The sequence below is a fragment of the Gastrolobium bilobum genome, unplaced genomic scaffold (assembly GCF_033153095.1).
Source record: "Gastrolobium bilobum isolate Gb01-03AN ecotype WA unplaced genomic scaffold, APGP_CSIRO_Gbil_v1 utg10651, whole genome shotgun sequence".
Taxonomy (NCBI): domain Eukaryota; kingdom Viridiplantae; phylum Streptophyta; class Magnoliopsida; order Fabales; family Fabaceae; genus Gastrolobium; species Gastrolobium bilobum.
In genome coordinates this window covers 343,933-359,253 of record NW_026898033.1, presented here as the reverse complement: position 1 = coordinate 359,253, position 15,321 = coordinate 343,933, and positions in this window count along the sequence as shown.

Sequence of the window (15,321 nt, the reverse complement as noted above, 5' to 3'; positions counted from 1 at the left end):
CTACTTAATTGAATAGTCACCTCTTTCTCTTGTAACAGAGTTAGCTTTTTATTTAATTAATCAAATTAAGTAGGTGTAGGAGTAATATTCTAATCTATACAAGTTATGTACGCTTATATATTGACATGTTGGAATATAAAAAAATAAATACACGAGTAATTTAAATATTTTTATAAGATATATGAGTATATAATTTGTGTTTCAATTAATAATAGTGAACAAAGGAGGGGTTAGGGGTGGAAGATCACCCCTCCAAGTACACATAAGCCTTAATTGTGATTAGTATTATTTTTTTTGTCATATAAATAATTATTGCCCCCCAAATTCACACAACTCTTTAGCTATGAGTAACATCTTTATTTTTTTTTATCATACAAGTAGCTGGAACTGAAGAATACACTTGTAATTTCTACCCCCACCCATCGTTTATTAAATTTTCTATCTTCACCATTGTCAATTACTATTTAATTAAATAGATTCCTATAATATTGAGAAATAATCCTTCTATTATGTGTTAGCAAAATCTATGACATCAAGTTTTGAAATTATTATCGGTGCTATTTTAAATTTTTTTATAATAAATTCAACGCTATTTTCAACGCTTCAAATATATGCCTAGATTTATATTCGGGGAAAAAGAAAGAAAAGAAGTATATATAATTCAATACCATAGGGAAAGTCAAAATGGAAAAATAAAGACAAGTAAGAATTGCATTGCAAATTAACTATATAGAATTTGGTATAATTCCATAAATCTTTATTTACAACATGGTAGAGCGAGAATATTTTGTAAGGGCGGAGGAATAAAATTGCAATGTGTATTATTCCTCTTCAATTATAATTATTTATATGACAAAAAAAAATTTACATTCATAATTAAAAATGTGTATAAACTTTTCGAAAGATGATCACTATCTATATAATAAAAAAAATAGAAATAACATTCATAACTAAATTCTAGAGGTTTGTATGAGTTTGGAACGATCGAGGACCACTAACACCAAGGTGGTGATCTCAAAATATTCATGCACAGTAGGTATGAAAATGAAAGGATCTAATCTGCTATATATGTCTCTGGTTACGTTCAAATATTACCTAATTTGGCCACTTGACGAATGGACTAGGTTTCACGCAGCTGGCATGGAAAACTAAATCATGAAGCACTTGCTCGCATGCAGCAAGAGTATGCATCATGCACTTTCAAACGCCAACGACAGGTAACATATTGAGAATTCTCTCAAATATCGATCCCGAGTTCCATATTAGTTTGTTTGGTTCTTCTTTCATGTCATTTTCTTTACGACATGACGTTATGTCAGTGTTTGTCTCGATCAGTCTAAAAGCTATGATGCACGGACATGGGACACGGGACACGACATGACACGCCGACACGTTAATTTTTAAAAATGACATATTTTGACACGTTGAGACACGTTTTGATATTAAATAATATTTTTAATATATATAATATAATTTATATTTAATAGATATAACAGTCCATAATAAGTCATATAACCAATCAAATATTCAAATTTCATAACATAACTATAAACAAAAATAATTTTTCGTACCTTGTTAATTTTTCATGTCAAATTTCATAACAGAAAAAAAATTAATTTATAAATAATTTTTTTTATTTTTAGTTAATAAAATAAATTAAGACTAAAAAAAACGTGTCCGAGCGTGTTCAAGAGTTGACCGCGTATCAGAAAAACGTGTCGAAGAGTTGACCGCGTGTCCTCAAATATCGAACGCGTATCGAATACATGTCGGAGCATGTCCATATCAGACACGCAAAATTTTCAAATTGTAGCGTGTCCGTGCTCGAGAGACTAAAAGTATATCACTGGCTCTTTTACTTGCATCAATTAATCTCACTTACTCTTGTCTTTATCTCGTTTAAGTGATTTCAATTTGATGAATTTTTAGGCATTATTAACATATAATTTATTTAATCTTTGAAGGAACTCGAGGAAATATGTATATCATCAAAACTAATATATCATACTCAAGACTGAAAAAATATAAAATAATAAATTAAATCTAAAGGAATATAATGGAAGAGCCAGAAGCTAAAGCCATGTATATTTATCATTCAATATAAATATATATAAATACCCAGTGCGTATGACTTATGAGTAAAAGAGAGAGAGCAACAGAAATAAATAAAAGCATATCCTTATGAAACTACGAAAGAAACTTGTCTAGGGTCTTGTCGGGCCAAAAACATTTGTCACGTCTATCCTTAATATTTATACACGTGTAGAAGATATTTTTGTACACAAGTATATTTGACGTTTATATTGATGTAATTTTGTTAAATAATTAAAGACAGCTCAAATGGTGGGATCAAACTTAATCACTCGATCTATATTCTTGCTAGGACTTGGATGACATGCCCTAACCACATAACTGGATAACTTTTTCCTTGGCTAGATTTCTTTTGTTAAAAATAATTAATTAAAATAATTGCTTTAATACATAAGGGGGCGTTTAGTTAAGGAGAATTTTTTTGAATACTAAGAAAATATAATTGACAGGAAAATAGTTGGAAAGTAGGTTTAGTAGAAAAATGTAAAAAAAGTTGTTTGGTTGGAAAAAATTTAACCGGACAAATTAGGTAAGATTTATAAAGTCTATGTTTGGTTTGAGATAAAATATAGATGGAGAAATAAGTGACAATTACGAAAATGTCCCTATTTTTAAAATAACTGTAAAGTCTATGTACCGTCCAATATTTAGTCATTTTTACAAACACCTCGTGAACATATATTATCCAGCAACTGAACATGTTTAATCACTTTCGACATCATCTTCAATTTGTTGCAAATTCAAAGAAGGAGAGCAGAGAGACAGAGAAGGATGCGTGGGAGGTTAATATAAAAGGAAATGAAAAAAAAAAAAGAATTGTCGGTCAATACTCAGTGTCAGCACCAAAGATCCAAAATGATAAGAAACAAAAAAAAAGAAAGCCAAGGTCACCATCCTGAAGCACAATGCGCACATTCGCTTCCTCCTTTTCACATCAGGGCCTGCAGGGCATGTAAGTGGTTCCAAAGCATTCTTGTTAAAATTGAAAAGGATCAATTTGTTGTGGGGTATAATGGTCTGATTTGTTGTGGGGCCATGTGGTTTAGCCGGCTAACATAATAAAATCACTTCAAACAATGCTTTTTAAACAGTGCCAAAGTCTAGTATTCTTTCACAAAATTGAAAATGCTATGCATCATGCTTGCCTGGGTATTCAGCCCTTTCTCTGTCAACCAAACAAGTACTTTCCAGAATGCCAACTTCATTTGCATGGGATAATTTTAAAAACCCCTCAACCAAACACTACCTAAAAGATTCTCACGCTGCCGAAAGTATAAGAACGAAAATAAACTTTAAGGCTAACATTTCAATAAGGGACTAATATTATTAACTACGTAAAAATATATAAAATCTAAGGTTGACAGTTTAAGTTTGTAAAACAGAGACACCTTATTATTTCCTCGTGCAGTCATGCTACTATGCGTATTAGTAGCATGCTAATATATCAATTGGTTATTCATTTTATAAGATACAAAGTCCCTTAAAATAACTATTCTTAATCACAAACTAACTTATACAGCTAACGTGATTTAGCCAGATAAATGAAATTTAGGGAATTAGAAGGTGTAACATCCCGGGCACTGATGAAGACGAGGAGTGATCGCCGGTGCGAAAGGACATGGACAAGGAGCGGCTCCTGGCAGGCTTCCAGCGACGTGGGTACATGAATGAATCGAATCAACATCCGAAAGAGAGGGATTTCATAGACTGTGCTAGTATGGGACGGTACAGTTGGGAATAACTTATAAGAATTAATTCATACAACCTATACTAACAAGATGCATCTACTTTTTGGTAGCCCGGAACGAAAGAACTCCATAGTTAAGTATGCTTGACTTGAGGGAATTCTGGGATGGGTGACCTCCTGAGAAGTTTTCCCGGGAAGTGTGCGAGTGAGGACAAAGCACACTGAAAAGTCTCGTGTTAATGTATGGGGACAGTCGTTGAGCCTTGCAAGTTGTCAGGTGTTACAAGTGATATCAGAGGAGGGCCTCTCTTCCAGTACGGTGTGGTTTGAGGATGAATTAGGCGAAAGCTGGTGGGCATGTAACATCCCGGGCGCTGACGAGGGCGGAAAGTGATCGCCGGTGCGAAAGGGCATGGACAAGGAGCGTTAATTGGTACTATCTATACTAACAATATGCATCTACTTTTCGGTAGCCCGGAGCGGAAGAACTCCATAGTTAAGCGTGCTTGACTTGGGGCAATTCTGGGATGAGTGACCTCCTGGAAAGTTTTCCCGAGAAGTGTACGAGTGAGGACAAAGCAAGCTGAAAAGTCTCGTGTTAGTGTGTGGGGACAGTCGTTGATCCTTGCAAGTTGTCAGGCGTTACAGAAGGTATCACAAGAAGGAACAACCAAAATAAAACATTTCTACGAATTTTGTTTTAAAGCTAAGAGGAAGGGATTTAATTTTTTCTAGTTCCAAAATAATATAATATTAGAGCCATCATGCACATCTAGAATTTTAATTTATTTTATTTTTTTTATATATTTCTCTATCAGTAGTACAAGGATGACAAGTTTCTACATTATTATTGTTGGATATTCAAGTACGATGAGTCTCACATTGATTGGTAATGAGTTAAGTGAAAAGTGAAGTGCATATAAGTGAGAGGACATATGAACTCAATGTCTTAAGGTTTTGGATTTAGACATGATGTCAGACCCACTTGCTACGGTTGGAGTAACTTAGCCTATTGCTGGTGGTCACAGCCATGGGCTTCCTCTGTACTTGCCTGAGAGTGGTATCAGAGTCTGGTTGGGTTCGGGCTAGCCAAGTGTTTGGCTAGGAGACGGGTTGAGTACCTAGACCCTTGGGTACTCGGTTGAAGGGGAGCATATCAATGTTGGGTTTCACACTTGAGGAAAAAGATTATTGAGATATTCAAGTGTGATAAGTTCCACATTAGCTGATGATGGGCTAAGTTGAAGTGTATATAAGTAGGAGGACCCATGAACCCAATACCTTAAAAGTTTTGGGTTAAAACATGGTGTCGGGCCCACTCACTACACTTGATGTGGTTGGGCTTGCTTAGCCCATTGGTGGTGGTCCTCCGCTATGGGTTTCCTCTGGACCCACTTTATAGTGGTATCAGAGCCGGGTTGAGCTCGGGCTAGCTAGGTGTTTGGCTAAGAGGCTAGTTAAGTACCTAGATCCTTGGATAATCAGTTAAAGGGGAGCATATCAATGTTGCGTTTTTAATTTGATGGGGAGATTATTGGGATATTAAGTGTGATAAGTCCCACGTTTGTTGGTAATGGGCTAAGTGAAATGTATATAAGGGCATGTTTGGCACATAGTATAGGATAAAACCTGATAGTATAAGATCTGATAGTATAAGACATGATTGTATAAGACCTGATTAAATTTTAATATTATCCAGCGTTTGACATGATATTGTATAAGATAATATCATTCAATGTTTGGTAATACACTGTATAATACTAGATAGGTTAAAAATAAATATTTTTGTCAAAAATACCTTTTAATAATGAATTTACATAAATCTTCCAAATATATCAGTGCGCCCAAAAAATATATTAATTTTTATAAAAATAAAAATCTCCAATATTTTAAAAAATTATATATCGAAAAATTACTTTATTTTAGTATACTAATATTAAAATAGGGTTCATCTTTTCTACAGTCAATGTAGATAAGTTATTTACATTGAGCTCAAAATGACTTCGTTTTGAGGCGGAAATAAAGGTATTTTTGTAATTATATTTATTTCATGATTATAATAGTATTTTTCATTATAATTTTTTTCAACCCAAAACGACGTTGTTTTGGGAGTGAATGTAGATAACTTATCTACATTTATGGTAGAAACATTAAAGCCATTAAAATAATATATTAATTATTGAGAATTACATTGGTTAATACATCAACCTCTTATCATGCTTAATCCTATCCTTTTAGGCATGATTAAGTTATACATTATTTTAATGTATAAAGGGATTCTGCTATATAAGCTTATACTATACGATAGTCACACCAAACAACTAAAAATGTTATAGCGTATAATATAAACTTATACCATTAGCCTAAATGTTAAACAGACTAGTACCTAATAAGTAATGTGGGAAATTGTAACTAATAAAAAAAAATTCTCATCAAATTGTGGGACAAACCTGAAACATTGCAACGAAAGAAACAAAAGACAATTTTTTATTTTTATTTTGTTTGCTGGAAAATGCGGGCCCACGTACGTTGGCACATTTAACGTCAACTTGCTTTCATATACTTATGAAGCGATGCTGCTCCGTTACTTCATGATATTCAAATTTTGACAAAATTATATTGCTGGAAGCCCTGTGATCCAGGGAAGTAACATAAGAACTTGTTTCTTGTTGGATAAACTGACAGTAACCCAAGAGTTTCAAGTCACAATATTGAGCAAATTAAAGCTAGTTTTTTACCTATAACTACTGTAGCTTTCTCGTTAGCTAAGGAAAAAGAATTTATTGAGTAATTGAAATAATAAAAATTAGAGTAAACACTTTTTTTGATCCCTGGTAATATCTACGAAATTCTTTTCAGTCCTTGGCAATAAAAAAGGACCAAATTGGTCCCTAACAGTATGTAAAAAGGGTCACGTTAACGTGGCCCTTTTTACATACTGTTAGGGACCAATTTGGTCTTTTTTTATTGCCAGAGACTAAAAAAGATTTCGTAGATATTGCCAGGGACCAAAAAAGTGTTTACTCTAAAAATTAAGTTTGATTATTAAAGAAGATGATGCTGTTATGTACTTATGTGATTACTTTAATTTTTTTGTTAATAGATTTGTTTTTGTTCAATCAACGAGTGTGGATGTAAATTTTTTATTCCTGTTCTGTCCTTGAGACAGAGATGTCTAGCCCAGCTAGACTAGTACGTTAATATTGGATCTGATGCCCTCTCTAAGGTATCTATGAGGGAGATACCCTTGAGTCAAGGAGATCACTGTGCACAGAATTCTATAACGACGTTAGCCAATGGAGTGTGTGCGTGCATAACAATAAGAGAGAGAATGTGTGTACCTTTAGGATTTGTCCTTGTATTTATAGAGGTTACCTATAAGTAGTGTGGATAGCTATGTTGACACATTAAGATTAGTATGATTGATTAACATCAATCCATATCTTGGATTGCCCTTTGTTGAGTTTACCACTTAATGGACCCATTATACGGATCCATAACAATTCCAAAAGAAGTACTTCTAAACCATAAGAGGTATGACTAGTTTAACTAAGATTTCAAAATTAGTTTTCTTAATGCAAATTTAAAGACAATATATTTTGTGTTTGTATGAGTGTTAACTATGTATTATTCTTGTCATCATTATTATGATTTTTTATTTTTCTGACTATGCTTGGCGTTGGTGGGTGGCCTACTACCAACTCCCTAACTTGAAAAAGCATTGACGAATTTTGAAGAAACAATCATAGAGGGAGATAGAAAGAGAGACACAAATAATATTTTTACCAACCTTAATTATATTTTTGAAGTTAATTGAGATATTTTCATAAATTTCAACTCTTTAAATCAATTATAAAATTAATTTTAAATTAAAGCTTAGTCACAATTAAAATTCTTAATTTATCCCTCTCAAAATATATTTGAGGTGAATTGAATACTATGTTTTTTTTTCCACTCTATTAAGCAGTAAAGTGAGTTACATCCATCGGGGTTAGGTTGGACACTTTAAATTCACCGACATGAGCAATATTGTGCTTTGAATTTTGATTCATGCATTTCCTTCTAGGCAGAAATAAGTCAGGATATGTCAGTGACATCACTACTGTGAACATACATGTGTCTTGCACCAAAATGGGTGCTTGAGGAAGTGGTGGCAAAAAGTTACAAGATTCTTGTTTAGAAACCTGGGTATGGATCTTTTCATGTGAAAATTCACATGATCATATCATGTGTAGAATTATAACTATATAAAAGTGGAGAGAAAAAAAATATTAAAATAAATAATTACGAAATCATAACCGTTGATTTACTTTGTATGGTTGTAATCTTTCCACAGCACATGTTTTTTTTTTCACATGATAGCATGATATTGGCCATCCTCAAACGTAGGCACTTTTGGTACCGACCATTTAAGGCTACAGCATTATTAATTTGATAGCCAGGTAAGGAAAATCAGGATATCAATTCTATCAAGGCACGCTAGATAATTACAAGGACATAGATGCATAATAGTAGTAATAACAGTAGCCGGGGAGCCTTGTTCTAAAGGATCTATCGTGTTTATATCGTGTTTATTAACTTATTGGGTATACAATTTTGAGGTATAGTTATGTAAGTGAAGAGACAAAAATAAGAACGATACTTCTTAAGATTATTTCTTTTGTCTACTCTCTTACAAATATAATGTTAGCGGAAATATCTTTATAATTGTAAATCAAATACGTTAAAATTATATTTTTCGTGTTTTGTGATAAATATATTAATAGCATAGCTTTTTATTTATTTATTATATAATTTAGAGGTTGATTATTACATTAAGAGTTTTGACGCGATTATGATTCAATTTCGATCTTTGGTTGAGCTGAAATTTTGTCCATAAATTCTTGGCGTTATTTTCTTTAAGATTAGTATATAACTATGGTTTAAATTTTGATGTGAGAATTTTGCTAATATGTCAAGGGTACCACGATTAGGCTCGCATACAAATTATTTGTATTATTTTCTCAAAGGCTTATATAGCAACTGTAATTTAAATCTTGGTGTAAGAATTTTGTCAATTTTTTTTTGTAGATACGATAATTCTGCTCGTTTCGACATCCCATGATATCGGATAAGAAATTAACTTTATATATCTGATTGAATTTTTTGATGTTATGGACTCATATACGAGGCTCATTCATTGATAAGTCCAATAAGGGACAATTCTAGATATTAATCAGATACAATTAACGAAGGATATTTCTTAAAGATATCAATCCTAATACGACAACATGACATATGAGCTTGGGCCGTCATCAGAAGCACTAAAGGTCCACAATCCATTACCTACTGGTAAACTCTATAAATAAGAGGTAGAACCTATAGGTACATGACGCTCCCTGTTACAGTTATGTTGTCACTGTGCATACACACACCACCTTGGCAAAGCCGTTTATAGTTTTTCTGTGCACAGTGATCTACTTGACTCAAGATATCTATTTCATAGATACCTTGGAGATGACACTTAGATCCAAAAGCAACATACTAGTTCATTGAACTAGACATCTCTATCTCCATGACAGAACATACACACGCATATATATATATATATATATATATATATATATATATATATATATATATATATATATATATAATGGTAGATTTTGTAAGATCAAAGAGATTAATATGTAAAATTTTCAAGACTTAATTGCTTAAAACAAAAAGTTTTCAAGACTCTAAAATTGAGACAATATTTTCTTTTTAATAAACGCTAGATGTTGTTTGTTTGTTTTTCTTGACATGAAATAAATTACAAATAAAAGTAAGTTAAATGAGGTTTTCTTTGTTTTTTTTTTTCCTTTTTAAAAAAAGGATTCTTATCCGGTTTAGCCAAATTTCAGCATACTTCAGAGCCACTGGCGGACGCACTTGCGGGCATTGCCCACAAGTGCGGACATAAAATTTTTATTTTAATTTTTTTTTACAGGTCTTTATTTGTCTTTTGATTCAATATATATTAGGAATAAATATCTTTTTAAGTTTCTAACAAAAAAATATGGTCCCCATATTAGTCCCTTATAAAAAAAAAATTAGTCTCGAGGTCCCTAAAAAATTTAAAGTTGATCAATTTAGTTAGAATCGTGGTCTCTCACAAATTCAAAAAAGACCTACATTAATCCCTCAAAAAGATCAAAATGTGTCCACTTTGAATTTCATAGAGACCATGTGACTAATTATTTTTTATAATGGACTAAACTGGGAATCAAATTTTTTGTTAGAGACCAAAAATGATATTTATTTTTATATTAGTTAACAACGTAGCAACGTACGGAGATGATTAAAACAACATAGTAACGCAAATTGATTAGAGAGAAAACTTATTCTTCCTCCCTTGTCACGTACCCATTCCCATGCTCTTTTCATTTTTTGTTTCCTTTTTCATTTTTATAAAAAGAGAGGATTGATGGCAGGTCTGACATTTTCAAATAAGTTAATATCTAGAGACGAGACCTTCACTGTGATTTTGTTTGTCTTCTGTACAGGTAGTGTTGACTTTTTTATTCACCACTATAAAATAGAGTGATAATGTATGGATGTACTGGAGTATATTCTCATATTTTTTTTAGAGGATTTGTAAGATTTAAGAGAGGAAATAATTGGTCAAACTATTGCCTGCAGCTTGTTATGGAAGCAACTAGATTATGAGCGGGTTCAAGCGTTGATTTAAACTTTCTTTACAAAAAAAAAAATTTCGGGGACGCTGCCCTCGAACCCCCGCCACTAAATGTGCGGACATAAAAAAAATTTCTTGAGTCCGCCACTGTTCAGGGCTTTTAGGTTAAGGAAAGGAAAATGTTTACCAATGAATGTCAACTACATATTGTTAGCAATAAATTTATCTGTGAAAGTAACAATAAATGACAGTCAAAGAATAATTTTTTGATATCACAAATGATACATATGCCACAATCAGTATATCATTTGATCACATTGCTCAGTCTATCTTATGGGATTTTGATTTTGAATTTCATATATATATATTTGATAAATCGCATGTATCCTTCATGGAAGGCAATTTTGTTCAGGATGGGTCTAAAATTAAGGCTTTAAATCCCTCACAATAATTATACTAGAAATGATTAAACACATTCTTATCTTCATATATTCAGCTCTCATGTGCTAGCTAAACTATTACCATTTGGTATTGTTTATACTCTTTTTTTTTTTTTTTCCTTTTTTAAGAATTGTATACTCTTTTTTAGTTACTTGATAGTACCAGGCTATGTAGCACTAATACTGACACGGGACACATGACACGACACGACACGACATGACACTCCGATACGTTAATTTAACAAAATGATAGATTTCGACACGTTAGGACACGTTTTGATATTAAATAATATTTTTAATTTATATAATGTATATTATATTTAATATTCAATAATTTAACAAAAAAATGAAACTAAACTTATAACATTCATCAATTTTGCAAAAAAACATAAGGTATCTCAAATATTTATATTAAACTCAATAAAATGGTAATCGAAATCTAACGAATCTAATAGTTGGAACTAAAAATTCAACGCAACGCAACTTTTGAACCTTTTTTTTGAATTTCTATAATGCGTGTTAGAGTGTCGGAGAGTGTCGAGAAGTGTCGGACATGACACGTCAGGATTTTTGAAGTGTCGGCGCTTCATAGGTACCAGGTATAGTACTTGTGACATAAAAAATTAGACATATTCAAAAATCAAATAGAAAGGAAAAGAGATCGAAAGACACCTTCAATAGTCCAACTGTTAGAGAATATAATATAAATCATTAAAAATGCTCTCACCCATCATCTTAAGGTTTTCTGTTGAAATAGTTCTTTAATATGGTATCAGAGCTTCAGTGACCATGAGATCACGAGTTCGATCCTCACCGTCCCCACTTTCAGGTGGAATTAAGCAGCACAAAACAAACCAATAATGGGCTTGTGCCATATTTACGCTTCAAACCCAAAGGACTATTGCGTGAGAGAGAGTGTTACAGAATATAATATAAATCATTAAAAAGGCCCTCACCTAACACCTTAAGATTTTGAGTTAGTGGTTCTTTAACACCAATAAATTCAGGAAATGCATACGATATAAAATTTATCTATAACATTTCGTCGTCTTAAACTTGAGTCTAATAATGTGGAAATGATTCACATGCTTTTTAATGCTAAGTTGGCAAAACATGATGCTCACAATTGGCACTCCTTAATTTACTGACGGCTGTCATAATTTTTAGGAGTTAATTTTTTTTATCTTACATAAAAAATGTTATACATACATTATTGTAAGTACAGGGAAAATATAATTTTATCTTTTAAATTAAAATGAATATTTCGTTAGAAAAAAGCTAAAAAAAACTTCCTTATAGTTTTTCTTTGAATCATTCACCCGCGATATATATGAGAATGATATTGTAACAACTAAATTGTGTTATTATTATGTTACTACTAATCAATCTCACCGTTAGATCGATTATATTAATCCAACGGTTATATTTATTTCAATTTCATCAAAATAGAACGAGAATATTAGAACGAGTAAAACAAGAAAAGAATTTCCAAACTTAATATATGAAGGCCATGACCGCTAATATTCAAAATAGAACTCCTAAAGAACTAAAATTAAAAAGCTCGACTAATTTATTAAAGATGTAACTCTTTCGGGAAGCAGAAATTTTTTACAAGAATGATAAAATGCACACAAAGGAAAAATCATTTTGTGACCAAAGAGGATCAATTTGAAAACGAAAACTATTGTAAAAAAAATATAGCCCAATAAAAAAGATTAGTAATTTATGAAAATACATTTCCCCTCCCTTTAGGATCCTATATATAACTACATTAAGATGATTATTATGACGCAAGGAGAATTGGAAAAATCACCAATGGCAAAAAATAAGCAAAAGTACACAATTACATTTTTTTCTTTAGCTTATCATAAACAAGGGCCTTTATTTAATTATCTAAATTAGATGGGGTATCCATTGTGATTATGCAGTGTCATTTCAAGCATTGAATCCATTCCTGATCCCCTGCTTCCATTATAAGTGGTCATCTTAATGCTTGCAACATTATACTTAATGATTCAAATTGTGAGTGTCAATATAATAAATAAAGCATATAAATTATGACATACTAGCAGGACTAAAAGTTCTTAAATGCTGGCTGGGATGAATAATTTGGCAGAGGTTCCCACAATTCACAAAGTCATAAATGTATATTTATCTATTAATTGCAGAAAACAAATTTCATCATAGAGAAGGGGGAAAGAAAGAAATTTTTTTACTTTATTGTAGACATCTCAAAATTCTTTTTTTGAAATCGGTAAATTTCATTGTATTGTTTGATCAATAGAAACCCTTGCAAAGCTGTAGAACGAAATAATAGAAGTGTCAAAATGAAATAAAACTCGTGGGGCAGCGGTTAAGTTTTATATTTGATCCTAATTTATTAGAATTTTTTTTGTGATAGAGTCTTTTTCGACTCGAGCTCTCACAACCTATAATTTAATGAGTTGGGTTAGCGCAAACTCGTGGGTTAAACTTTTTTCTTTATTAAAATTTTTATTATTTAAAAATATAAAAATATAAAAATATAAAAATTTAAATATTTATTAATATTTAATAAATTATAAACATAATATAAATAAAAATAAATTTTTCAACAATAATATGTTTCAATATAGAGTTTTTTTTTTTTTTTTTTTTGTACAAGCAATATAGATTTTCTATATGTACATCTTTGTGGATAATAATAAGTAAAAATATTTTTGCAAAAGTAGTAATTAAAGAAAATCAATGGTTTAACTTTTTAAATATATAACATACCGAGAGTAGTTAAGATCAATTTTTCATAACTATTTTTAATTTTTCACTAGAGTTGCTTTATTCTTCTATGACTCCTTAGGAAAAAATCTTCGTTTGATGATATCCCTTAACAATGAATTTAGTAAATATACTAACTAAATTTTTTTTATATTAAAATTTTGTTTATATTTTCACTTTTATATGTGTACAGATATTATTTTATTAACAAATAAATTATAATTTTTTTATAATTTGTATAAAATATTTTAAGAAAGTGTTAAATATTTATTTGTTAAAATAATTTTTAATGTTTTGAAGATAAAAAAAATTAAGTTTTATTAAATTATAATTTTAGATGTTCCGCATATTGCCCCTAACCCATAGGGCTTTTGTCCCATGCGAACCTTTATTATTGAGGGCCATTTGATCTTACTGGTTTTTTTGGCCCTAATCCATGAGCTAGGGTCTAATGAGATAGGCTAACTCATTTTAACAACTTTGCAAAATAATACATAAAATAAGTGAAATGTTTTTGTAAAAAGAGAAATAAATAAATTTACAAATTTTTAACAAAATTAAAAATAAATTAGATATTAAAGATTATAGTGATAAAAAAACAAGGGATAATTAATTTAAAAGTAACCACATGGTTGCTTACCAAAAAAACAAAAAGTAACCACATGGTTTTTTTCTTATCCTTTTATAAAAAAAATTATTAACGAGGAATGATGAAAACAAATCGAACATTTATTGGTTTTAAAAAATATTAATGCTGTTTATGTTTTAGGAAATAATTTTATCTCTTATATATATATATATAAAAGTAAAAGTACGTCGAGTTCATATTTTTTTTCTCTTCTCTATGTTCCTATATGAGTCAGGATCATTTTACACCAGTGTAAGTTACACTCTTAATCTTGTCCGTTGATTTCATTTTTATCTAAGGGCTCAAATTTTTTAATGATGTGAGCCATTGGATATAAGTGAATCAATGGTTAAGATTGAGTGTAAGACTTCTAACTCTTACACCGGTGTAAAAAAATATATATATATATATATATATATATATATATATATATATATGTGTCAGGATCATTTTACACCAGTGTAAGTTATACTCTCAATCTTGTCCGTTAATCCCACTTATATCTAAGGGCTCTAATTTTTTAATAATGCGAGCCATTGGATACAAGTGGATCAATGGTCAAGATCGAGTGTAAGACTTCTAACGCTTACACCGGTGTAAGAATATCCTGCCCCTATATATATATATATAGGGCTCTAATTTTTTAATAATGTGAGCTATTGGATACAAGTGGATCAATGGTCAAGATCGAGTGTAAGACTTCTAACTCTTACACTGGTGTAAGAATATCCTGCCCCTATATATATATATATATATATATAAAAGATATAATTATATCTGATAACACGAAAAACATTAATGACTATTAAAAAAAACATGGAGCTGTTGGGAAATGAAACAGATCAGGATCAGCTATTGGATTTATGACCTCACACTTAATGCAATTCAAATTCCTGCTGACCTAATATTTGTACTATCCACTTGTAAGTTTTAAATTAACTATTTATTTATTTTATTTCTAGAAGGAAAAAAAAAAAGGCCTAGACGGCAAGCAACCCCATCGCTTGTGCTCTGTATAGTGTTGGAATTGCCAGTGCTGTGCGGTGACTTGGTACTCACAAAGATA